This window comes from Solanum verrucosum, unplaced genomic scaffold (genome assembly GCF_900185275.1).
Source record: "Solanum verrucosum unplaced genomic scaffold, falcon-dt-bn FXZP01000028.1, whole genome shotgun sequence".
NCBI classification, from domain to species: Eukaryota; Viridiplantae; Streptophyta; class Magnoliopsida; order Solanales; family Solanaceae; genus Solanum; species Solanum verrucosum.
The window spans coordinates 1,909,510-1,934,182 of NW_026020183.1; the positions used below are offsets into that span (position 1 = coordinate 1,909,510).

The following is a 24,673-nucleotide window of genomic DNA, read 5'->3' on the forward strand; positions in this document are numbered from 1 at the left end:
TCATCGTCTGCGCTCTCTACTCTTGAAGTGAGGATGGTCACGCCTTTAAATTGGGCCTTTAAGACATCGATGACCGCATCCTTCACTTCATCTGTATATGGCTGAAATATTGCCATGTAATTCTGCTCCATCTCACGGACAGTAGGGGTAAGGTATGGGTGCACAAACTAATAAAAAGAATATATATATTACACAATGTTCACTTATTTAAAAATATTGTTAGATAATAACAAATAAATGTATACCTTCGTACTTCTTCCTTTATACTTAAATGGATCACCTTCAACTATATTATCGCTCTTTGATGTGTACCATCTGAGTAAATGGGGAATGGGCAGTGGAGTGTCCAAGGACTTCCCGGCATACTTTCCATGATATGGAAAAGCCTCATATATCCAAACTTGGAATCCATAGAACAACAAACAAATAAATAGTCTATGAAGTACTACACAAATAAATAAGAGTATCATAAATCGACTAAATAGTTGATACTAAGTACCAGAAATGCCCAGGGAAAGCCGTACAGAGCATAACATGCATTTTTCTTTTCATTATACATTTCCCCCTGCTTTCTCAAATTAATTCAATTCTTCAGATATGTCAATGTTAAATCAAATGACTCTTTTCCCATGGATAACTATTGAAGAAATCCAAATCATATGCCATCTTGATGTGGTTTGAATCCACAATCTTAGACCAATCATGGGTAAGCAACATCGAGTGGACAAACCATACTAAAGAGCATTTCAATTTCTACTCCTTATTTAATTTGTTACTCTTGGTTAATCTCATCAACTTTGCGCCAATGATGTTCTTATTCCTTGTCACTTTGAAATGAAAATTCTCACCTTTCCTAAGGACTTTGTTCAGTTTTGATTCACGGGCGTATGCTGAGCAATTCAGCCCCGTAATCAATGCAAATTCTTTTAAGCCAAAACATGCAGGCTTATCATTCACACAAAACCAAATTTCATGCATTTTTTTTGTCATTTCTCACCCGTCGCAACAAGATATAATGGACAATCTGTCCATTGAACTTAAAATAATCCAGAATATGCCTCAAATGTCCAAAGCAACTACCCTTAAATTCATTATAAAGTTTTTGTTCAACCAAAATATTTCTAAAGTCACGATAAACTGTCATCCTTGATCTTATAGAGATCTTGGCTGGAAACGATCCTACCTCATCTAACCACGTTGCTAGGTCATACAACTCACTAGAGATATCTCTTGCACAAATGGGAAAGGATAGATGATCTTCCTCATCTCTACTACTCTCCTTGCTATCATTTTCCCCTTCACTAATCTCAACATTATCACTTTCATCAGGACTACTGTCCTGGTAATTGTCAATCTCTGTCATTATTTCCGTTTCTGAATCAGACTCGGGTTCTTCGAGTGCAATTTTTTTCTTTTTACAAGTTTTCAAAACTTCTTCAGCCTTTAGTTTTTTAATGCTAGAAGCAATAGGAGCAGATGATTTAGTGCTTCCATCTCTAGTTTTAGCCATACTTTATAATCTACAAGCAAAGCCACTAAAGTCGATCAAACTTTAGTAAATATTTCAAAATCAATAGGCGAAATAAACATAAAAATAATTTTAAAAAATAAGCAACCAAATAGGGCTTAGTATTTAGATACAAACAAGAACATCAACAAAAACAATCCATAAAAAGGGGCTATTAAATCATTACACTACCATAACAAAATAAACAACCAACTATGGACAATAATTATCAAAGAACCCATTACAGAAGGTTCAACTTACCAAAGATGAGGGCTTTAATTTGAACTTGGAGAAGAAGATTGAAAAAAATAGATGATGATTTGACAGGGGTTTAGAACGATGAAAAGTGAGAAAAGTTTGTACAAGTTAATGGAAGAGAAGTGTATGGGGAAGAGTAGCGTATGATTACACTGGAAGAGAAGTGTAAGCCCTTACACTTGGAGAAGAAGAAACGTCGGAAAAAATATTCAGAAAAGGTGCCTCGATTTTCATCAATAAATAATATTTTATCAGAATATAATATTTTTTAATTGGGATTATAATATATTTTTTAAAGTTATATCTTTTCCCCAAGTTTTAAAAATAATAAACAAGCCCATGACCCACATTCACAATATACCCCAAGTTTTAAAAAGGCCAAAGAGACCCATTACCCCACACTTTTTCCTTTTTAAAAAGCCCAACCCTAGAAAATAAAGCAAAAATAAATTAAATGGGTATAGAGTAAATTAAGTTATAAAGGTGTCCCCAATGCCAATTCTTCTCGTAACACTTATGCCAAAGCGTGTTTTGGGAACTAGAGCTTAAAAAGTTAATGCAGTAGGCCCACAAGTCAAAGTGTCAGCATATGATGAGTATAATTGAGAAAGATGCAAGTTATTTGAATGATTAGATGACATGTTTCTAGACCAATACCTAAGGGTCTTTCAAGACACTTGGCACCAAGGTGAAGGGAATCAAAGTTGGAACTTCAAGATGGATAACAACTACAATCGGTATGGGTACAATGATAGGAACATGGTCCAGGATAGAGACTATAAATAGAAAAAGAGAGACATCAACAAGAATGAGAGAAGTGGTGCATATATCCCACCAAGTAACCATGATGTCAGGTTTCTCAATAATAGAGGACATGTTGGCTAAAGTGTTGAAAAGGGTGGGAACAAGTGAAGAAAGTCTCAAGGATATATGCATGGAGATATATTAGGCATGAATGAAAACGTTGAGTCCCATTCCATAGCCATTTAGTAGTTTGATCGGTGTTTGGGCTAGGTGTTTATGTCTACAACCTTAAACCAAAATGGGGCACTTCCTAGAAAAAATGTCCAAAATCTAAAAATAATGGGCATTGTATGACAAGGACTACTCAAAGTTATAAGAAGAATGTGGTCCCTCCATTCCCTACAATGGTTGATGAGTTGAATAAGCCTGACTACATTAATTATAATACTATGGGGAAGCTGAGGAACAAGTCTCTGGTAAGAATTTGATTGAGAAGCAGCCTCAAGGTGGCACCAAGGAATATAATGCTACAAACAACAAGGAGAAATAGATCACTTAATCTCCAACTCATACGCAAATACCTTCTACACCCTTCCCGTAAAGATTGATAAAGAAGGATGAAGAAGGAAAGTACCACAAGTTCATCTCTATGTTGAAAAACTTTTAGTCAATGTCCCATTGATTGAAGCATTGGTGCAGATGCCTGAGTATGCAAAGTTTATAAATGATTTAATAACTAAGAAGAGGGTCGTGAGTTTTGAACCTGTTAATAATTTGCACTATTGTAGTACAATAACAACCAGTTCTCTTGTGCAAAAATAAAAAAGAGGACCTTGGAGTAGTCACTATCCCATGTATGATTGAAACCTTTTGATTTGATAAAGCCCTTTGTGATATGGGTGCTAGCATTAATCTAATTCCTTTCACAGTATTTCAACAATTAGGCTTGAGAGTCCCTAAACCAACGTCAATGCAACTACTTATGGTTGATCAAATGGTTAAAAGATTTGTGGGCATTCTTTATGATGTCCTTGTGAAAGTTTAAGCATTTATATTCCTAGAAAATTTTGTGATTCTTTATTTGAGGTTGACTTGAAGGTCCCTATCATCTTGGGAAGACCATTCTTGGCCACTGAGCATGCTTTGATTGATATGGAAACCAGGCAGATGAATTTAGACTCAATAATAAAGAGGTGACTTTCAATGTTTGTCGGTCGATGAAGCCTTCCAGTGGTCTGCAAGTGGTTTCAATGATTGATCTAGTTGACGAGGAGCAATCGAAGGTATCTATTGAAGAGAGATTGAGTGTTCAAACACTTGCTGCCATGATCATGAATTTTGATGAGGAGGACATTATTGAGTATGAGGAGATGGTTGGTGCACTTACTGGTATGAGGACCTACACTTATGCTCTGGAAAAGCTACACTTGTCCATATGAGACATTTGCATTCAAGCGGATGTCATTCGGGTAATGTAATGCACCGACAACATTTCAGCATTGCATGATGTCCATATTCTCAGACATAATGGAGGACAATATTGAGGTTGTGTGGATGACTTTTCTGTGGTTGGCGACTCTTCTGATGATTGCTTGGCCCATTTGAGCCGTGTGGTGAAAAAATGTGAAGAGTGTAATTTGGTACTTAACTAGGAGAAGTTCTACTTTATGGTAAAAAAAGATATACTTCTTGGCCACCAGATCTCTAAAGAGGGTGAGGTTGAGAAAGTGAGGATTGAGGTGATTGAAAAATTGTCTCCATCGGTCTCTATGAAAGGTGTTCGAAGCTTCTTGGGGCATGCAGATTTCTATCGCAGATTCATAAAAGATTTCTCTAAAATTTCACACTCATTGTGCAAGTTATTAGAGAAGGAGATGAGTTTATTTTTGATGATGCATGTCTAAAAGCGTTTGAAGGCCTAAAGGAAAAGTTTATTTCTGAGCCCATCATTATTACACCAGACTGGACTCAGGTGTTTGAAATTATGTGTGATGTTAGTGGAGTGGCGTTTGGCGTAACATTAGGGTAGAGACATGAGAAGATTCTCCATCCTATATATTATGCTAACCAATGTTTTAAAAGGCATGGGCATGAGACGAAACAGGGTAAGATATAAGCCTCGAGACACGGGACATAAGTCCCATGGATCTATGGGGCATACATTTCATGTATTTAAATTTTATAATTTTATTACGGAGAAAATAAGAAAAAGGTTTACTTTTAATGATTTTATAAATAACTTTTAATATATAACCAATAATATAAAAAAGGATATTATAATTATAATTTGAAAAATGTATGAATAACCAATAATATAGAAAACGTATTATAATTAAATGTAACAACTAACAACACAAAACAAATGTTAATAACCAAAATAATCTTTAAAATGAAAACATCATCCATCTTCACTTTACTAGTCCTTCCCACACTCAATAAATATTTGCACTGATTATTTTTTATATATTTTAAAGAGAAGTAGGATAAAAAGTGTAAGAGTATTGACAAAAAATGAATAAAGCTATTTGAGGAGCATAGTGCTATGAAAGCTCTATTTTATTTGTTTTAGACACGAAAAAGAAAATTATTTGTAGGGATGTTATTCTCTATTAGAGTTTATTTATACAATTTACAAAAAGTCACTACAACCTGAAAAATAATGATAACATAAAATATAAATATCATTACACCGATAATAAAAAAATATGATTTAAAGTAAAAGTGGTTCAAAAAGAAAAAAAGAAACAAAAATTAACCCCCTATGCATGTACTTTTACACCCAGGACTTACTTTTTATGGTCGAGGCTTACGCCCCAAATTCTAGGACTTAGGTCATATGGATCTAAGCCTACAATTTGCGCCCCAGAGCATTTTTGGTACTCCCCACCCCGAGACTTGCCCCAAAAATATTTTTGAAAATATTGATGCTAACAAAGTTCTAAATGTTGCTCAGAAGAATGACATTGTGACTCAACATGGATTGCTTGCATTGGTTTTTGCATTCAAGAAATTTAGATCCTACTTGCTTGGCACCAAGGTGATTGTTCACACTGACCACACTACACTTAGGTAATTTATGGAAAAGAAGGATGTTAAGCCTTGATTGATTCGGTGGGTGTTGATGTTGCATGAATTCAACTTTAAGATTAAAGACCGAAAGGGGACTGAGAAATAGGTAGCAGATCACTTGTCAAGGTTAGAGGAAGAGACAATGATGAAATTGTCAGATGGGGTTGAGATTGAAGATACTTTCCCAGACGAACGAGTATTGGAAGGAGTAACTCGGATGTCTCGACGAATTACTTCCAGTCCTACACAAATATTTGTTATTCTGTTCAACAACCTTGAATCATTAATAAATTTGTGGTCCTCTTCTTAGGAAATGAATCAAACGAGAAGTTTTATTGAATGTTTTCAAATATGTGGGGAAGGTAGACAATATTAATGTATGATATGAATATGGAAAAATAAATAAAACGAACTTGATCGTGTGAGGAAATGTTGGATGACATTCTTCTAGTATATACTAAAGGAGAATAGATTGCAATGTTAATGAAAAAACACTTGGTAATTTTAGAATAAAGTTAATATACTTTGTAATAATTTTTTATTATTATTCAAAGTATTAAATGTATTTGAATTTAAAAATATTAGACTTTTAGGAGGAAATTAACAGTTAACTTAAGTTGTTTTTGATAAGCAAATTGAGGTAATTTCTTGTCTTTCGTTGTACTAATTTACTATGTAATTAATTTAGCATTCTATCAGAAAAGTTGAGATGAAAAAATTTGATACAGACATATGGGTAAAATATAATGGACATGATCCAATCCAACTGAGTTTACTTAAGATTAAAATGGCTTGAGTTATTTAAGATGGCTTAAAAAGTCGGGTCATAACCCAAACTTTTAAAAAATGACCAGATTTATCCCTCCTTTGTCATTTGCTTTTTGAGAAAAAAAAATTGTTAGCTTAAGTTCATCTCATTTCCATCTCAATATCAAAGTTTGATTTTTTTTCTGTATTGCAAGTCGACCAATCGATTAAAGCTATTTTGATCCAGTAATTTGATAGGCCATAATAGGTTAAACTTATTGGATCAAGTCAACAAACAAGTCATAATCCACGCCCTCTAAATGTATTGATTTTTCCAAAGAGAATATTTGTCACGCCCCAGGGCTATCACGGGACCTAGGATCACGAGTGACCCCAAGCTAACCTTGTGTTTGGCATATCATAAGCATACTGAAAGATAACTAAATAAACAAGAACTATGTGGAAGCTAATGCAGTGGCTATCTGAAAATGGGGAATACCCAAACAATCTGAATGTATGAAACATACTAGGAGTTTAACAATAACCGAAAAATAAACTCATCAACCCAAGCTGATTCTATTACTATGTCTGACAAGCCTCTAACTGAGTTGAGTTGCTGGGACATCCCCCCCAGCTAACTCTAACAAAACTGAAACTGAAATGAAAGCATGTCTATTGTCCTTGAAATATGATGACTCACCACTGAAGCTGCTGAATGCGGACTGAGAATCGATCTAAGAACGATCTAGATGTTGAGTACCTGAACCTACATCATGAAATGATGTAGCGTAGAGTATGCGTCAGTACTTGGAATGTATTGAGCATGCAAATATAAATACTAAGTTGAACAAACATATATAAGCTGAAACAAGGCATAACTGAGCAATACTGTAAAATGAGCAAGAATGTAAGTATTGAAAAGATAACTGGATGCAATGACCAAGTGCTAATCATGAACCTGACATGCTAAACTGAATACTGAAAACGTAGTCAAATGCACTACGAGTCTGACTGTGGGAGCTACTATTAACCGACATAAAACCACGTGAGCTAAATGTGGAGTCCGATGTATATGCCTCATCGAGAGGACCCAATATACCTTGCCAAGGGTATAAAGGAATGACTGGCATGATCACTAAATCTGATGCCCAACAGAGAGGACTTATACTCCTACGGGGCACGTAGTTCTAGGACTATAAGTGTACGCTGAACCCTAGTCCAACTCAGTGCTAAGTCTACTCCCAATTGAATATGTATATAGCTGAAATGTAACTGAAATACTGACATTCTGAATAGCTCAAATACTGACATGCAAATCTGAGAATGCAACATTTATATACTTATAATGTAACATTCAAAACTGGAGAATGATTATCTGTTTAACTGACCTCGCAAGTGTAATCCATGAACTAAGAGAATCTACACAAAATAGGGTTCTGGGTACTATGCAGGGAATTATACTAAAATTATCAAGAAACAAGTTATTTAGATCAAGGGAACCATAATCACAATAAATCTTGAAAATCTAGAAACCCTAGGTCTGAACAGTTTATGAAAATCTGAAGAACTAACTAAATTCTAGGGACCTAGTGCATGAAAGGAACCCACTAGTGAAATCCCACATACCTGGTAACAAAATCTATAGAGAAATCCTTCGATTTCTGGGATGAAACTGAAGAAAACCTACTTCGTGTTCTTGAGAAAACTGCCGCCTCTTTCTTCTCTTTTTGCTCTATGTTTTGGTGATTTTTGGGAATAAAGGTTTTAGGTAGGTTATGACTAAATCATTAGGCTTAAACTGAGTAAAACGACGTAGTTTAAATGCCTAATGCATAGGGAAAAGGACCAAACTGACCCTAACTTAAAAGCTGACGAGGGCCGACCATGGCACCACTGACAGTCTGTCGTTGAGACCACGGCCCGTCAAGTGGGTCATGGTTCTTGGCCAGTGCTACTGGTTCTGGGGGGAGTCCATCCACGATCCCTACCACGGCCCGTGTGAAGGACCACAGACTGTGAAGGCCACTGTGGTTCTTGACTTGGGTTGGGGTCTGCTGGCTCAGGATAACGGACCCTCCCACGGCCCGTCATCAAGACCACAGCCGTGGTGGGCACTGTGGTCTGAGGCCTGAGCTTGGGTGTTTTCTGCCTAGCCTCCACGAGCCTTCCCACGGCTCGTGTGGTGGTCCACGACTCGTGAAGGGTCCCGTGGTCCACCACTTCTGGGTGGGTGTGAACAACGGGTAGGTAGATGGACCGTGGTTCCTTTTACAGTCCGTGAACCCTGCCGTGGTTCACCAAATTTTTTCTGTGCTTTTCTGCTGAAAGTCCAAGTCTGATTTCTGAGGTGTTACAATATTATTTAAGTGTTTGCTCATAATTCATCCATTTAAATATCAGACAACTTGATAGCTAGAATATGAAAAAAAAAACATTTGCTTGATAAATTAAAATAGAGTTAATGTTTCATGTTAACACTTGCAGACTGTTTAATATCTGCTAAGGAATAATAAGATTGAGGTCAACTTAGAGGATGACAATGGAAATACAGCACTAGACGTTTTAGCACAAAGCTAGAGAGATGTGAATGATCTTCAAATTGGAGAAGGTCTCCGTGAAGCTGGTGGTTTAAGAGACAAGGACATGATTTCATCATCCAACATCCAAAATGTTGCCAAATTTCCTAATTCTCAAGTTGCTTTAGCCCAGAAGCACGACATGTCAGATGATTGACTTTCGAGAAAAAGTGATGCAATAATGGTGATGACATCTCTTATCGCAACTATGACATTTCAAGCAGGAATGAAACCACAGGAGGTGTCTGATAAAATAATAAGGAAGTGAATTATCATGTAAATTACTTACAAATACCACTCAAATTAGTGGAAACAGTAATGTCGTATAGTCATCTCAAATCGTATTGATACTTTATCGTGTCAACACTACAACCTTTGTGGCTCCTCGTAGCACAATACTCCTACTGATAAGTGGATAACCCTTTATGAAAAATGGTTTTTATGTGGAATTTGATGATTATTATGTGGTTGACAGTCACCTCAGTAGAACTCACTTATGTCATATAAATATACATCATCACTCTTAAGAATGATTGATAAAAACTAGGTCACGCTATTGAAGTAATTTTTATAATGTGAAGCCCTATTATTACATTACTTTTACTCGAAAACATAGTTCGTTTGGCCTATAAATGGATGATGAGAAAGAAGGAACATTAAAAATGCACATAATATTTTGGAATAATATTTGTTTGTGTGTCAAAGTAACATTAAAGTATTGAGTGTGAACGTTTTTAGAATATATACAAATTTTTAATAAACAATCATGATATATTAAAATTCATATTTAGAATATTTTGTTTTGATTGTTCTCATTTGCTAATTATTTTCTTAATTAACTGACATTTAATTAAATCAATGTGTAAATCGTAACTTTAAGAATGCACATAGTTTGCACATCTTAAGTAAATTTTTAAAAAATGCACATGATTTGGACATATATAAATCCTATATGAGTACATGATAAAGGGGGCACTTAAGGGCCCAAATCGTCATAAAGTTCAATATGAAATTGTGGTGATAAAAGTAACCACAAGAAACAACAAATGTGGTGATAAAAGTGACCACAAAAGGAAGAACTGGCATGAGTTTTCCCTCTTCATAGTCAACATGGACTATCTTGCACAAGTCATGATTAGCACATTCCTACTTAAAAGTTTGACATATAGAAAATGTGCTAATCAGAACAGATGCATCAGCACAAAAAATCTCTATATAGAAAGACCCAGTGGGTGTAAGGGTCAATCTTGTTGGATCTCCACAAAAATTGTTCGTGAAGGTCTTTTTGAGATGACCTGATTGCTTGTCATCCCTTATCACCAGTGTATTCAGTTCTATTGTACGCATATATTTCCATCAACAAATTCAGAGTCTCCAATTGATTATTATTCTTCACACACAAATGTAGAACATTTTCATCGCGATCAGTCATCTGCAGAGCTGGAAGATAGCTCGCTCGAACCATTACCTTAATAACCTCAACTCGACCTTTGATTATTGCAAGATGTAAATAATTTCTACCTTCGCAATCATGAGTCAGACACATTTCAGGATTCAGTATCAACAACTTCTTAACAATTTCTATGTAACCTTTGATAGAAGCAATATGAAGAGTATATGATTTTCAAAGATCCAACTCAGCAGCAAGCAGGAGATTTCGAGAAAGAATTAATTTCATAAACTTAATGTGTGCCCGCATTGATGCTATGTGTAAAGGAGTTTCATTTAAAACAAGTTAAGGTAAGTCTATGAAAAATCAAAAATCTTGGTGAAGTAGTTCTTGTAAAGTAATTACATCTCTTTCAACTGCATCTTCATAAAGTTTCTTCTGAACTCCTTTAATTCCCCTGTTATTTACTTTATTCTAATTGCCTACAACCTTGTAAGAGGTTATTTAATTAATAGTAGAGATAAGTTTTGTAGTTACAACCTTTGTGGCTTCTCTTAGCACAATACTGTTGCTGATAAGTGGATTGCTCTTACAGAAAAAACCCTTTTTTAAGGGATTTGATGATTCTTATGTGGTTGACAGTCACTTCAGTAGCACTCACTTATGGCATATCAATGTACACCATCACTCCAAAGAAAGATAAAAAAAACTTGGTCAAGTTATTGAAATTGTTGTTACAGTGTGGAGCTCTGTAATGACATTACTTTTACTCGAAAATACAATTTGTTTTTCCTATAAATGGATGATGTGAAACAAGAAATATTAAAAATACACATAATATTTTTAAATTATATCTACTTGTGTGTCAGTGAAGCATTATATTATTGAGAGTGGAAATTTTGGAATATCTACAAATATTTAAAATATCATGATATATCAAAATTCGTATTAAAAATATTGTGTTTTGATCGTTCTCATTTCTTATTATTTTCTTACTATATGACATTTTTAAATCAGTGTGCAAATCGTATCTTTAAAATGCACAAAATTTGCACATATTTAATAAATTTTAAAAAATGCACATGATTTGCACATATACAAATCCTATATGACTGCAGATAAAGTGGGAATCAACAGTTTACTTTGGGAATCAACTTGTAGTTGTTGTAGCCTAAAAAAAGACATGTTGCATGCATCAATCGTTTTTATATAGTATCTATACTAGGGACCTAAACTATAATAATCATGGCGATGTTTCGGGCACTAAATAACTCCAATGGACCACCATCCACTAATGCTATCATGGTGATGTACATGCTCGCAAGGGAGAATGCAGAGAGAATCTACATCAACATAATCCTCAGAACATATGACACACTATCCACCATTGTGGTCCAGAAAAAATAATCATCACAAATGTATCAATGATTGCATCTGAGTCAACTGGCTGTCTAACTTATATAAGAGCAACCCGAGTTGCTATACGAGCATCATATGCCACTACAAGAACACCATGAGCCACTACATGAGCATACTAATCTACTACTGGAGCATCTTGAATCTCTTTATCGCCAGCAGTAGAAACATGAGTATCTGACATCCCTCGTCGTCGATAATAACCCATATAACTAAAAATAATATTAACAACAAATAAAATCAGAAAACTGTCTACAATAAGGTACAACGTCCTAGTCGACAGTCTTACTCTGCCCAACTCACATCATCTCGAACCTAATTTGCAGCAAAGCTGCTAAATATCAATGTTTGATTTATTTTTTCTGTATTGCAAGTTAACCAATCGATTACACTATTTTGATCCAGTAATTTGATGGGCCATAAGAGGTTAAACTTATTGGATCAAGTCAACAAACAAGTCATAATCCACCCTCTCTAAATGTATTCATTTTTCCAAAGAGAATATTATTTAAGTGTTTGCTCATAATTCATCCATTTAAATATCAGATAACTTGATAGCTAGCATATAAAAAAAAAACCCTTTATATCTAGCATATGAAAAAAAAAACCCTTTGCTTGATAAATGAAAATAGAGTTTATGTTACATGTTAACACTTGCAAACTGTTTAATATCTGCTAAGGAATAATAAGATTGAGGTCAACTTAAAGGATGAAAAAGGAAACACAACACTAGACGTTTTAGCACAAATCTAGAGAGACGTGAATGATCTTCAAATTGGAAACAGTCTCCGCGAAGCTGGTGGTTTAAGAGACAAGGACATGATTTCATCATCCAAAATGTTGCCCAATTTCCTAATTATCAAGTTTCTTTAGCCTAGAAGTACGACATGTCAAATGATTGACTTTCGAGGAAACGTGATGCAATAACGGTGATGACATCTCTTATCGCAACTATGACATTTCAAGCAGGAATGAAACCTCCAGGAAGTGTCTGATAAAATAATAAGTAAGTGAATTATTGTAACACCTCAATTTTTGAAAGAACTAGAAAGAGCAAGAATTATAAAGAGTTGTTTTTGGAAAGAATGAAAAATCTGGAAATTTGTTAAAATATGTTAAGTTTGGATTTTTGGTCAACTTCAAACGACCATAACTCCTAGCTCAGGATGAGCTAGGTGTGCTTCTAGATACCGTAGGAAATATATTGGAATAATATTTCCAACACCGCTGATTTTGCGCGATTCTGACTTCATATGAGTGAGATATGCCCATTTGAAGTTCGGCTGTTCAATTAAGGAAAGTCTAAATCGGATTTTGGAAAGGTATTTTAGTCTTTTCCTTTCCCAATTATTTTAATCCGTTTTTAGGAGTTTAATAGGGGTCAAATCAGAATTTGGTCAATTTAGAAAACAGGAAATTACGCTAGGGCTTGGAGAAAGGAGAAAAGAGGAGAATGAAGGAGAAAAGGCAAGATTTGTCAAGGACGTACAAGTTTGATTGTGGGTTTCGTCAAGGGGTGATCCCTACGAGGTATGTGAGTTCAAACAGAGTTGTGTTCGTTCACCCACGCACCAAACATGTTTATTTCAATATGATTTTCATCCTAAAAGATTGAGACTTTGATGTTCTTGAGTTGTATTCTTGCATTGCTTTCGTTCTTGAATTTGGGATGAGATTGAGGAGTTCTTGAGAGTTTAAGGTCGATTTTAGAGTTGTGTTTGATTATATTCTTGTTTACATATGTTGGGTATTTGAATCTAAAGAGGAATTGAGAAAAAGAATCGAATTTAGGCGAATTGGGATTATAAAACGAAGAAGGAACAAGTCTGGCAAATCTGGGTACCAGGTCCGCGCCGCGGACATGTTCCTTAGGATTGACCAAATTTTCTCTGCGTCAAGGAGTAGTCACGGACCGTTTTGCCTTAAAATTTATTTTGCGACCAAATATTTAAATGCATCTCCGCGCCGCGGACGTGCTTCCAGACAGTGATTTCTTGATCGTTTCTCATGTTTACTATCTAAAAACACTCCTAAACATTATGAGATCTTTCCTATCACAAATCACAATCCTTAAATCCATAATTCAATTCAAGGAAAGTTAAGAGTCAAGTCAAGATACGTTAAGAGTCAAGTCAAGACAAGTTCATGGAGTCTTCCAAAAGTCTTTTACAAATGTTTTAACTTTGTTTTAAGACCTGAGTTTTGAGTTGAGTAAAGTGTAAAAGATTTTAAGTTCATTTCTTCAGAAGAGTATAACAGGACTATGCATTCCCAAAGAGTTTAAAATGTTTTCACATTTAAATAAGAAAGGAAACTTAGATTTCCAAAAGAGCCTTTGAGCTAGTTTTCAGTACAGAGTAAATGCTTTCATAATTAAGCAAGAGAAGAAAATTTGATTTCTAAAATAGCCTTTGAGCTAAGTTTTGAGCAATTATCTCAAACCACAGAAAGAAGTATGTTTTTAAACATAAGAGCTAGTATTATATTTTGGGAGTAGTATTACGCACCGATATGGGGGAGAGTTTAGACAACTCCCAGCCCCCATAAACCATGTAGCCATCATTGGTAGAAAAAGGGTCATACTTTTTAGATGATTCCTTAGTGCTTTTTAGCATAGACTAGTGGATCCACTTAGTAGTCAGGTTCTATACCCTTGGCAAGGAATAGGACGGCCCTGGCAGCGTGAGGTAAAATGATGTATCATCACAATAGCTCTTAAGTGATGGTTTTTGGTTAGAGAAACTCTCACAACAGTATTTTGTATTCCTATATACACAAAGTTAATTGTATTTTTTATATACATTCAGAGTTTATATTGTATATTTCCATACATTCAGAGTTACTATTGTATTTCTAAATACAAAGAGTTGTTATCCATGTTTTAAAAGTTTTTCTTTATATTGCATTTATTTTATTGCTTTATATTGAAATTAGTTAAGTTGAGTTAAGTTAATCCCATGTATGTTCTTCCAGTTCCTTTCAAGCTTATGTCTTGTTTTAGAATTCCCCTCGTATGCTTATACATTCAATGTATTGATGCTAGTTGGCTTGCATCTTGTTATGAAACAGATTAAGCTAATCAGGATTAGCATCCAGTGCATCGTTGATCCAATTGAGTTTCAGAGTTGTTGGTGAGCCTCCTTGCTTACAGAGGATCCCCTTTTTCATTACTTTATCATTTTAGTTCATTAGGATGTTGGGGGTCTTGTACCGACAACCATCTCAGTTTTAGAGGCGTCATAGATAAACAGTCAGTTAGTCATTTGTCTTTACCTTGTTATTGGCTTATGTTCAAATTTGAGTTGCCACTTTGGCTAAGTTAAATGTTTATTTCTAAAATATTATGAGTTTAGTTTGAGACAATTGATTATCTTGCATTTGAGTTCCTTTCTCAATGCTTAAAGTCTTCCGCTGAGTAAGTAAGCCAGTCCAAGGGTTTGCTTAGGGCCAACAATAGTTCTCGAGTGCCAGTCCCGCCCAGGGTGTAGGCTCGGGGATTGACAAACTTGGTATCAGAGCACAAAGTTCAAGAGTCTTAGGGAGTCTATGAAGCCGTGTTTGTAGAGTCCTAGTTATCGATGTGAAGCGCGCCACATCTATAATTAGGAGGCTGCAACATTTAGGAACTATCTCACTTCTTTCACATTCATTTTGTGTGATAGAGTTTCTCTATAAAGTTTCTTTCTAACTCGTGCTTGCACGTAATCTATTGTGAGCTGGGCTATGGTCTAGAGTGCCTTCATGAGGCGTTTCTTTCCCTGAGAACTGAGGGAGGCTAAGGTATGAGAGTTCCTCACACTTAAGTATGATTCGTTGAGCGTTCATGAGTATGGGTTGAGGTTCACCTAACTATCCCGTTATGCTCCGGAGATGGTTGTGGATATGAGGAGTAGAATGAGTTTATTCTTTATTGGGTTGTCTCGCCTGTCAAGAAAGGAAGGCAAGACATCTATGCTGATAGGTGACATGGACATAACATGACTGATGACCCATGTGCAACAAGCTGAGAAGGACAAGATGAGGGATAGAGAAAAGTTTAAGAATAAGAGGGCTAAGGCATCAGGGAATGAATTCGGGCAGGAAAAGAGTAATGCGAACCGGTCTTCTTTCCAACATAAGCAGAAAGGACCTTCTCCATCATCTGCTGGTGCACCTGCACCAAGAAACAAATGTGAGTATAATAGTCAGAATTCCCAGAATTTCATAGCTAGACCTGCACAGTCACAAGGTAGTATGTCACAAGGGGGTACTAAGATTCCTGCAAGTGCTAAGTGTGGTAGGAACCACTCAGGGATGTGTCGTGATGGCTCCACTGGAAGTTTCAAGTGTGGCGAGAATAGCCATTTCATGCACGAATGTCCAAAGAATTAGCATGGTAATTGTAATGGGGGAGATAAAGCCCAGTCTTCTTCAGTTGCTCCTCCAGATAGAGCTGCATATAAAGGAGCTAATTTAGGGACAGGCGGAGGAGGAAACCGTCTGTAAGCTATCACTAGTCTCCAAGAGCAATTGGATTCGCCAGATGTTGTCACTAGTATGATCCAAGTCTTTAACTTTAATGTTTATGCTTTGCTAGACCCGGGAGCGAGTTTATCCTTTGTAACTCCTTATGTTTCTATGCATTTCGATGTTATCCTGAGTAACTTAGTGAGCCTTTCAGTGTTTCTACGCCTGTTGGTGAGTCTATTCTAGCAGAAAGAGTATATCGTGATTGTCCCATTTCCTTCAATCACAAGAGTACTATGGCTGATTTAATTGAGTTAGACATGGTAGATTTTGATGTCATTCTTGGTATGGACTGGCTTCAGCCTGTTATGCCTTAGTTGATTGTAGAACTCGAGTTGTCAAGTTCCAGTTTCCAAATGAGCTAGTCTTAGAGTGGAAAAGTAGTTCAACAGTGCCTAAGGGTCATTTTATTTCGTACCTTAAGGTGAGAAAGTTAGTTTCCAAGGGGTGTGTCTATCACTTAGTCCGAGTTAATGACTTTAGTGTTGAGATACCTTTGATTCAGTCAGTTTCAGTGGTAAGAGAGTTTCCATAAGTCTTTCCAGATGATCTTCTCAGGGTCCCTTCTAAGAGAGAGATAGACTTCGGTATATACCTTCTTCTAGATACTCGTCCTATATCTATTCCGCCATATAGAATGGCTCCAACAGAGTTGAAAGAGCTTAAAGAGTAGTTGAAAGACCTCTTAGATAAGTGTTTTATTCAACCAAGTGTGTCACCTTGGGGCACTCCGGTCTTGTTTGTGAGGAAGAATAATGGTTCCCTTAGGATGTGTATAGATTACCGTCAGTTGAACAAGGTTACCATCAAGAAAAAATATCCTCTCCCGAGAATTGTTGATCTTTTCGATCAACTTCAGGGTGATACTTGTTTCTCTAAGATAGACCTCAGATCAGGCTACTATCAGTTGAGTGTAAGGGAATGTGATATTCCAAAGACAACATTCAGGACCTATTATGGTCATTATGAGTTCCTAGTTATGTCCTTTGGTTTGATAATGTTCCTGCAACATTCATGGACCTTATGAACAAAGTATTCAAGCCTTATTTATATATGTTTGTTATCATATTCATTGATGGCATACTAATCTATTCAAGGAATGAAGAAGATCATGCTAGTCATCTTAGAATAGTTCTCCAGACTCTGACGGATTGAGAGTTGTATGCCAAGTTCTCTAAGTGTGAGTTTTGGCTTGATTCTGTGGAATTCTTAGGCCACATTGTGTTTGGAGAGGGAATTAAAGTTGATACCCAGAAAATTGTGGCAGTGCAGAATTGGCCTAGACCCACATCTCCAATTGATATTAGGAGTTTCTTGGGGTTGGTTGGCTATTATAAAAGGTTTGTAGAGGGGTTTTCGTCTATTTCGTCTCCGTTGACCAAGTTGACTCATAAAACAGTGAAGTTTCAATGTTCTAAAGCTTGTGAGTAAAGCTTTCAGGAATTGAAAAAGAGGTTGACTACTACCCCAGTATTGACCTTACCAGAATGCACGTAAGGCTTTATTGTATATTGTGATGTGTCTAGAGTTGGTCTGGGTTGTTTGTTAATGCAGAATGGCAAATTTATAGCTTATGCCTTCAGACAGTTGAAGGTTCATGAGAAGAATTACCCAACACATGATCTAGAGTTGGCTGCCGTAGTATTTGCTTTGAAAATATAGCGTCATTATCTTTATGGTGTTCATGTGGATATGTTTACCGATCACAAGAGTCTTCAGTATGTGTTTAGTCAAAAAGAGCTTAATCTCATACAAATGAGGTGGTTAGAATTACTCAAGGATTATGACATAAGTATTCTTTATCACCTAGGTAAGGCTAATGTTGTTGTTGATGCCTTGAGCAAGTTATCTATGGGTAGTACCGCCTATTTTGAGGAAGATAAGAAAGAGTTAGCAAAATAGGTGCATAGACTTGCACGACTAGGAGTTCGACTAATGGATTCCACAGAAGGAGGAGTAGTGGTGATGAATGGGGCAGATTCATCATTAGTGTCAGAAGTAAAAGAGAAGTAAGACCAAGATCCTTTATTGCTTGAATTAAGGCAAGTGTTCATAAGCAAAAAGTGATGGCTTTTGAACAAGAGGGAGATAGTGTTTTGAGGTATCAAAGTAGATTGTGTGATTGATTTCAAGGGTAATTGGGATGATCACCTACCTCTCATTGAGTTTGCTTACAACAATAGTTACCACTCTAGCATCTGGATGGCTCCTTATGAAGCTCTTTATGGGAGAAGATGCATATCTCCTATTGAATGGTTTGAAGTTGGTGAAGCTGGGTTGATAGGACCAGACTTAGTTCATCATGCTTTGGAAAAAGTGAAAGTGATTCAAGAAAGGTTGAAAACAGCGTAGAGTCGTCAGAAATCCTACACTGATGTTAGGAGAAGGGAGTTAGAGTTTGAAGTAGATGATTGGGTTTACTTGAAAGTTTCACCCATGAAGGGTGTTATGAGATTTGGTAAGAAGGGAAAACTTAGCCCACGGTATATTAGTCCTTACTGGATATCAAAAAGGGTTGGAAAGGTAGCTTATAAGTTAGAGCTACCACAAGAGTTAGCAACGGTTCATCCAGTATTTCACATTTCCATGTTGAAGAAGTGCATGAGAGATCCTTCACTTGTCATACCAACTGAAGATATTGGTATCAAGGATAGCTTATCTTATGATGAGATTCCGATTCAGATTCTAGATTGTCAAGTTTGCAAGTTGAGGACTAAGGAAGTAGCATCAGTCAAAGTTCTTTGGAGGAACCAGTTTGTTGAGGAAGCTACTTGGGAAGCTGAGGAGGATATGAAGAAGAGATATCCACATCTCTTTGTAACCGGAGAAATTCCAGATCAAGGTACTAATCCTTTTCTTGGTATTTATTTATAAGTTGGCATGTTGTTTTTGCATTTTGATTGTTGGGTGTTTAAACTGAATGTTAGATGTTACACCCTTAGCCTATTAAGAGTAATCTCATTCGAGAACAAATGTTCTCAATAGGGAGATATTGTAACACCTCGCTTTTTGAAAGAACTAGAAAGAGCTAGAATTAGAAAGAGTTATTTTTGGAAAGAATGAAAAATCTGGAAATTTGTTAAGTTATGTTAAGTTTGGGTTTTTGGTCAACTTCAAACGACTATAACTCCTAGTTCAGAATGAGTTACGTGTGCTTGCAGATACCGTAGGAAATATCTTGGAATAATCTTTCCAACTCCGCCGAGTTTGCGTGATTTCGAGTTCGTATGAATGAGATATGCCCATTTGAGGTTGGGCTGTTCAATTAAGGAAAGTCTAAACCGGATTTTGGAAGGGTATTTTTGTCTTTTCCTTTCCCAATTATTTTAATCCATTTTTAGGAGTTTAATTGGGGTCAAATCAGAATTTGGTTAGTTTAGAAAATAGGGAATTTATGCTAGGGCTTTGAGAAAGGAGAAAAGAGGAGAAAGAAGGAGAAAAGGCAAGATTCATCAAGGACATTCAAGTTTGATTGTCGATTTTGTCATGGGGCAATCCCTACAAGGTATGTGAGTTCACACAACGTTGGGTTCGTTCACCCACGCGCCAAACATGTTTATTTCAGTATGATTTTCATCCCAAAAGATTTTGAGACTTTGATGTTCTTGAGTTGTATTCTTGAATTGCTTTCGTTCTTGAATTTGGGATGAAATTGAGAAGTTCTTGAGAGTTTAAGGTCGATTTTAGAGTTGTGTTTGATTACATTCTTGTTTACATATGATGGGTATCTGAATTTAAAGAGGAATTGAGAAAAAGAATCAAATTTAGGCGAATTGGGGTTAGAAAATGAAGAAGGAACAAGTCAGGCAATCTGGGTACCAGGTTCGCGACACGGACCTGTTCCTTAGGATGGACCAAATTTTCTCCGCGTCGCGGAGTGGTCACGGACCATTCTGCCTCAAAATTTATTTCGCGACCAAATATATAAATGCATCTCCGTGTTGTGGACGTGCTTCCAGACAGTTATTTCTTGATCGTTTCTCATGTGTAACTATTTAAAAATACTCCTAAACATCATGAGATCTTTCCAATCAGAAATCACAATCCTTGAATCCATAATTTAATTCAAGGAGAGTTAAAAGTCAAGTCAAGAGAAGTTAAGAGTCAAGTCAAGATAAGTTAAGACTCAAGTCAAGACAAGTTCATAGAGTCTTCCAAAAGTCTTTTACAAATGTTTTAACTTTGTTTTAAGACCTGAGTTTTGAGTTGAGTAAAGAGTAAAATATTTGAAGTTCATTTCTTCAAAAGAGTGTATCGGGACTATGTATTCCCAAAGAGTTTAAAATGTTTTCACATTTAAATAAGAAAGGAAACTGAGATTTCCAAAAGAGCCTTTGAGCTAGTTTTCAGTACAGAGTAAATGCTTCATAATTAAGCAAGAGAGGAAAATTTGATTTCCAAGATACACTTTGAGCTAAGTTTTGAGAAATTATCTCAAACCACAGGAAGAAGTATGCTTTTAAACAAAAGAGATAGTATTATATTTTGAGAGTAGTATTGAGCACCGATATGGGGGAGAGTTCAGACAACTCCCAGCCCCCATAAACCATGTAGTCATCATGTGTAGAAAAGGGTCATACTTTTTAGATAATTCCTTAGTGCTTTTTAGCATAGACTAGTGGATCCACTTAGTAGTCAGGTTCTATACCCTTGGCAAGGTATAGAACCGCCCTTGCAGCGTGAGACAAAACACTGTATCATCACAATAGCTCTTAAGTGATAGTTGTTGGTAAGAGAAACTCCCCCAACAGTATTTTGTATTCTTATATACACAGAGTTGATTGTATTTTTATATACATTTAGAGTTTATAATGTATCTTTGCATACATTCAGAGTTACTATTGTATTTCTAAATACAAAGAGTTGGTATCCATGTTTTAAAAGCTTTTCTTTATATTGCATTTATTTTATTGTTTTATATTGAAATGAGTTAAGTTGAGTTGAGTTGAGTTGAGCCCAGGTATGTTCTTTCAGTTCCTTTCAAGTTTATATATTTTTTTAGAATTCTCCTCGCATGCTCGTACATTCAATGTACTAATGACAGTTGGCCTGCATCTTATTATGATGCAGATTCAAGTAATCAGGATCAACATCTAGCGCATCGTTGATCCAGTTGAGTTTTAGAGTTGTTGGTGAACCTCCTTGCTTCTGGAGGATCCCCATTTTCATTACTTTATCATTTTAGTTCATTAGGATGTTGGGGGTCTTGTCCCGACATCCATCTCAGTTTTAGAGGCTTCATAAATAAACAGTCAGTTAGTCATTGTCTTTACCTTGTTATTGGCTTATGTTCAGATTTGAGTTGTCACTTTGGCTAAGTTAAATATTTATTTCTAAAACATTATGAGTTTAGTTTGAGACAGTTGATTATCTTGCATTTGAGTTCCTTTCTTAATGCTTAAAGTCTTCCGCCCAGTAAGTAAGACAGGTGGGTTCGCTTGCGGCCAACAATAGTTCTCTAGTGCCAGTCCCGCCCAGGTTGTAGGCTCGGGGTTTGACAATTATCACGTAAACTCCTTACAAATATCTCACAAATTAGTGGAAACAGTAATGATGTATAATCATCCCAAATCGTATTGATACTTTATCGTGTCAACACTACAACCTTTATGGCTCCTCGTAGAACAATTTTCCTACTGATATGTTGATTGCACTTTAGGAAAAAAGATTTTATGTGGAATTTGATGATTATTATGTGGTTGACTGTCACCTTAGTAGCACTCACTTAAGTCATATCAATATACATCATCACGCTTAAGAAATATTGAGAAAAACTTGGTCACGTTATTGAAGTTGTTGTTATAATGTGAAGCTCTATAATGACATTACCTTTGCCCGAAAATATAGTTCGTTTGGCCTTTAAATGGATAATGAGAAAATAGCAACATTAAAAATGCACATAATATTTTGGAATAATATTTGTTTGTGTGTCAAAGTAGCATTATATTATTGAGTGTGAAAGTTTTGGAATATATACGAAGTTTTAATAAACAATCATTATATATGAAAATTTATATTTAGAATATTTTATTTTGATTGTTCTGATTTGCTTATTATTTTCTTAATTAACTGACCTTTAAATCAATGTGTAAATCGTATCTTTAAGAATACACATAATTTGCACGTCTTCAGTAAATTTTAAAAAATGCACAAGATTTGCACATCTACAAATCCTATATGACTACTTGATAAAAGGGGAACTTAAGAGCCCAAAACGTCATAAAGTTCAATATAAAATTGTGGTGATAAAAGTTACCACAAGAAGTTACAAATGTGGTAATAAAAGTGACCACAAGAAGGAAGAACTTGCATGAGTTTTCCCACTTCGTTGTAACCATGGCCTATCTTACACATGGCATGATTAGCACATTCCTACTTAAAAATTCGACATATAGAATATTGTTGATCCGAACAGATTACCCATCACAAAAAATCTCTATATAGAAAGACCCAGTGGGTGTAGGGGTCTATCTTGTTGTCTCTCCACAAAAAGTGTTCATGAAGGTCTTTTTGCGATGCCCTCTCTCATCTCGGATTTCTTGTCATCCCTTATCACCATTGTATTCCTTCCTATTGTACACATATATTTCCACCAGCAAATTCAAAGTCTCCAATTGATTATTATTTTTCACACAAATGCAGAATATTTTCATCGCATTCAGTCGTCCGCAGAGCTGCGAGATAGCTCGCTTGAACAAGTTCTTTAATAACCTCAACTCGACCTTTGATTACTGCAAAATGTAAATGATTTCTACCTTCACAATCATGAGTCAGACACATTTCAGGATTCACTACCAACAACTTCTTAACAATTTCTACGTAACCTTTGATAGAAGCAACATGAAGAGCAGATGATTTTCGAAGATCTAACTCAGTAGCAAGCAGGAGATTTCGGGAAAGAATGAATTTCACAAACTCAATGTGTCCTTGCATTGATGCTATGTGTAAAGTAAATCCACTAAAACAAGTTAAGGTAAGTCTATGAAGAATCAAAACATCTTATTGAAGTAGTTCTTGTAAAGTAATTACATCTCCTTCAACTGCAGCTTCATAGAGTTTCTTCTCAATCTTCATCTCCTTTAATTCCCCACTTATTTTCTTTGTTATAATCGCCTACAACCTTTCAAGAGGTTATTTAATTAATAGTAGAGATAAGTTTTGCAGCTGCAACCTTTGTGGCTTTTGTTAGCACAATACTGTTGCTGATAAGTGGATTGCCCTTACGAAAAAAACTTTTTATGTGGGATTTGATGATTCTTATGTGGTTGATAGTCACTTCTGTAGCACTAACTTATGGCATATCAATATACACCATCACGCCTAAGAAAGATAAAAAACAACTTGGTCAAGTTATTGAATTTGTTGTTACAGTGTGGAACTTTGTAATGACATTACTTTTACTCAAAAATACAATCTGTTTAGCCTATAAATGGATGATGTGAAAGAAGAAAAATTTAAAATAAACAATATCTATTGTCAAAGTAGCATTATATTATTGAGAGTGGAAGTTTTGGAATATATACAAAAAATTAAAAATTCATGATATATCAAAATTCATATTCAAAATATTTTCTTTTGATCGTTCTCATTTGCGTATTATTTTCTTAATTAACTAACATTTTTAAATCAGTGTGCAAATCGTATCTTTAAAATGCACAAAATTTGCACATATTTAATAAATTTTAAAAAATGCACATGATTTGCACATATACAAATCCTATATGACTGCAGATAAAGTGGGAATCAACAGTTTACTTTGGGAATCAACTTGTAGTTGTTGTAGCCTAAAAAAAGACATGTTGCATGCATCAATCGTTTTTATATAGTATCTATACTAGGGACCTAAACTATAATAATCATGGCGATGTTTCGGGCACTAAATAACTCCAATGGACCACCATCCACTAATGCTATCATGGTGATGTACATGCTCGCAAGGGAGAATGCAGAGAGAATCTACATCAACATAATCCTCAGAACATATGACACACTATCCACCATTGTGGTCCAGAAAAAATAATCATCACAAATGTATCAATGATTGCATCTGAGTCAACTGGCTGTCTAACTTATATAAGAGCAACCCGAGTTGCTATACGAGCATCATGTGCCACTACAAGAACACCATGAGCCACTACATGAGCATACTAATCTACTACTGGAGCATCTTGAATCTCTTTATCGCCAGCAGTAGAAACATGAGTATCTGACATCCCTCGTCGTCGATAATAACCCATATAACTAAAAATAATATTAACAACAAATAAAATCAGAAAACTGTCTACAATAAGGTACAACGTCCTAGTCGACAGTCTTACTCTGCCCAACTCACATCATCTCGAACCTAATTTGCAGCAAAGCTTCTAAATATCAATGTTTGATTTATTTTTTCTGTATTGCAAGTTAACCAATCGATTACACTATTTTGATCCAGTAATTTGATGGGCCATAAGAGGTTAA

General features: G+C 35.8%; 2 pseudogenes; both read left to right on the forward strand.

The window, feature by feature from the left end:
• Nucleotides 1-2,913: 2,913 nt before the first annotated feature.
• LOC125829287 (uncharacterized) lies at nt 2,914-9,561 on the forward strand (annotated as a pseudogene).
• A 2,797-nt stretch (nt 9,562-12,358) lies between these two features.
• LOC125829288 (uncharacterized) lies at nt 12,359-22,095 on the forward strand (annotated as a pseudogene).
• Nucleotides 22,096-24,673: the final 2,578 nt, after the last annotated feature.